General features: G+C 39.4%; 1 non-coding gene across 1 annotated transcript; it reads right to left on the bottom strand.

Annotated features, from left to right (window-relative positions):
- Positions 1 to 693: 693 nt before the first annotated feature.
- On the bottom strand, positions 694 to 777 carry Trnal-cag (transfer RNA leucine (anticodon CAG)). The gene has a single exon. It is a non-coding gene; the product is annotated as a tRNA-Leu (tRNA).
- Positions 778 to 3,645: the final 2,868 nt, after the last annotated feature.

Raw genomic sequence — 3,645 nt, 5'->3', positions numbered from 1 at the left:
CCAACACAGTTTTCTTTTTTATATTAACCAATGCCGATTCTTTCAAATACAGTTTTTAACATATTACCGAACTTTTTCTTGTGATTCGAGTACCTTCTAATTTTGTCGAATTCACACAGCATGTGTACCTTGAACTCTATGATGCTATCGGATCCTAATTTGTTAAGGGCGTAATTACCAAAATTTCCCAGCAACCAGTACACAGCGTTATTTTTTGCTTCTGGGAAATAGCGTGCTTCAGGCTTGTGTATCAATGACAGCGATATATACTCAGGGGATGTTCTTGTAATCAGAGCTATTTGCTCCCGGATCCACTTCCAACTATTCATGTGACCACTGCAAGTATATCTATGAGTTATTGTGTCAACTAGATGGCATTTTTGACATAAATTTGTTTCACAGAGTCCGATTGCGCGCAGTCTTTCATTTTTGCTAACTATGTTGTTAATTGTCTTGTACCATGACGTTTTTATATTAGACGTGAGCACATTAGAACTAATGTTTTTCCAAATCTCAGTCCACTCAATCTTTGGAAACTGTTGTATTGGGGAAGTAGTAACCTGATTGAATAAGAATTCCAACATGTGTATTTCGAAAGCCAGCAAAAAGAGAGAAAGTATGACATAATTCTTAGTTCTGTTATATCATGTGAATTATATCTTCACTGTGCGTGACACGACGGTTGAAAATATTTGTCAGAAGTGGGATTCGAACCCACGCCCACAGAAGTGGACTGCGACCTGAACGCAGCGCCTTAGACCGCTCGGCCATCCTGACTACAGGCGGTATATGATACGGTTGCGAGTATCGACGTACGTGGCTGCCCCCACTTCTACGCATGCTCCACGCGTGCCAAGTTCCACCGGCGCGGCGCCAAGTGTGTCAATGCGGAGTGACGTCACAGCCCCCCACCCGTCGGTCCCACTCACACGCTTCGCTCTTCGCTTTCGCTCGCCGACGTAATGACGCATCTGGACCAACAGCGTAAGTTCAAGGAGAATACTAGGGGATACAGAACAAGAAATCACTATAATTGCGTGGTCACCAAGGCTGTGGATTCTGTGGCTTAACGAAATTTACAACGTTGTTACTCTTTCAACGAGTGGATTTTGTGCGCTGCAGCTGTTCTGAAGAAAACAACATAGGAAGTGGGAATTAGAGGAGATATTGTCAGACATAAATTTATAGGCAGAAGATGAGAAAGATAGGGGAATCTGGATCGAGAACAACTATGATGTTACATTAAATACCTCAAAACCTGGCGCGTGCAACTAATAACTTCTTATCTTACTATGTAATTCGAGCCATTCATTCAAGTCAGCATTACATTTAAGCTGTCACTACTTTGCAGTTCCAGTCAACATTCCAACATTTTTAAAACGTTTTTTACGTTTTACTTTTTTAATCTTCGGATTGACCGACTGGGATCACGTAATAACTTCAGTTTCTCTTTTCCGTGTCGCATCCTATTTTTCGATTACTCCATCTTCTGTACATCGTGTCTTCTCCTTTCTTCCGTCCAGACTGTTCCTGATTTCTTATTTTTTCTGCCTTGGAAGCGTTCTCAATTTAGTATTTTGTTCTTAGAGCAGTTTCCCTCTTTTGATTCCAATTCTTTGACATTGCTTTTTTCCTGTTCTCTTACTTCTGCAACTGATATAATTGCTGATTTGTTTTCCCAGAAATACAGGAACATTTGTTCCTTTAGCCTGTTCTCATTTATTTGGTAGGAGAGTTAGAAGAAGATTAACCGCCGGTTTGCTATTGATCCTGATATTTTCTTTCTTTATATTTTTATAGGTCTCCTCATTACTTCTTTTCCAACGCTCTGTTGTTTTTATTGCCCCCATTATTTTTGTAATAATCTGTCTTTCAACAAATTTCATACTATGTATACAATAATAATATTATTCTAATAACAACATAAACTGTGTTTCGTATCATAATAATAGTATAATAAATTCCATATATTTTCACTTTCATTATTATTAAATGACGTTAAGAAAATAAATCAGCCGGTTGCGGTGACCGAGCGGTTCTAGGCGCTTCAGTCCGGAACCGCGCGACTGCTACGGTCGCAGGTTAGAATCCTACCTCGGGCATGGATGTGTGTGATATCCTTAGGTTAGTTAAGTTTAAGTAGTTCTAACTTCTAGGGGACTGATGACCTCAGATGTTAAGCCCCATAGTGCTCAGAGCCATTTTTGAAATGACTCAGTCAGATTTTCCTTAGGTTCTTGTTACTCCAGTAGGCTTTCATTCTTTCCGAGAAGGCTTTCTTGCGTTCTTCTGATCCCTTTAGAGTTTACTGTTTTCATTTTGGTTGTTATGATGAAACTTCCCAGTTGACTACTTTGCGTCTGGAGCTGTCTCTTTCTAAAGTGTCCGCTGGTCTCATTTTTGTCTTTTTCAGGTATTTTCGAGTTTTGTTCAGCCGAAGTGTTGAGTTCTTAAATAATGTTACATGGTCTACGATCCCTCTTGTCAGTCGCTTTCCTGTTAGGCTGTTGAGATGACCAAAGAATTTCATTCGCCTTTACTTACCGCCAGTGTAATTATTTGAAAATTTTCTGTTGTTTTGGTTGATTGTAGCCAGTAACCGTCTAAAATTTTCCTAATGAGCTTTCTCTCTTCTTTTTGATTTCATCAAGTTGTTTTTCCTGTTAAGTGTTTCAATTGTTTAATGGACTATTGATTTTATGACTGTGTTGTAGTGCCGAATTTTTTTTGTCTTGACATGGATATTTTGTTGTAGAGATTTTCGGCCTAACCATAACAGCCTTTTTGTCGTTTTGAAGGCGATTTTGATGCCGGTCTGATAAATTCTCAGAGGTATTTAAAAGTACGGGACCCTGCAGATTGTACCGTTTTTTTTTTTTTTTTTTTTTTTTTTTCAGGCTCGCAATTCCTGCCCCTCAACATAATAATTGAGTTAACTCTAAAGAGATTTGTTACCCTACTTTATCTGCACTTCTTTAAATGCCTTGAGCTGTTCGACAGCAGTCTCTTCGTCCTCCGTAAATATCACCAGGGCGTCCGCAAACGCGAGGCAAGGTACGTAGAGTTTAGCTTTGGGAGAGCCCGGTAGTATTGGCTTACAAAACCTACGTTTCTTGAGTTCTTTTTCCCGTTCTTCCCTAGTCTTGTCTAAGACGACGTCGAACAGTCTAAGAAAAAGTCCATCTTCTTGCCTCACACTTGTTTGAACGTCGAAGGGTTCTGAGAGTTCCTCCATAAATTTTGCTTTAGATTTCGTGCCATTTAGTGTTTGTTTTATGAGTTCTCATTTTTGTGATCTAATCCCCTCTCTCCTTAAATTTGGAATAGTGAGAACCTATCTATCGAGTTGTGCTCTTTTTTTGATTCTACCGATGTATGTACTAGAATAGTTTGTCTGAGTGTTCGCATTCTGAGTGTGATTTCGAAGTTAAAAATTTGTTTTGGGCCTGTCCTGTTCAGTCTGCATCCTGCTTGATATTCTCCTAATTTAGGTTCTGATTGTTTCTGTGTTCTTCTCAAGAGACAGCCTCATAGGATTTTGTAGGCGACCGGTAGGAGGGAGATTCCACTATAGTTATTCACATCTGATTTGATTTGATCCATTATAAATGGTTTTTGAAAGCCTGCGACTGTAGAAGCAATAGG

The sequence above is a fragment of the Schistocerca serialis genome, chromosome 2, assembly GCF_023864345.2.
Source record: "Schistocerca serialis cubense isolate TAMUIC-IGC-003099 chromosome 2, iqSchSeri2.2, whole genome shotgun sequence".
In the NCBI taxonomy this organism is placed as follows: Eukaryota; Metazoa; Arthropoda; class Insecta; order Orthoptera; family Acrididae; genus Schistocerca; species Schistocerca serialis.
Note: the sequence above shows the minus strand (reverse complement) of the source record. Positions and strands in the feature narration are given on the sequence as shown.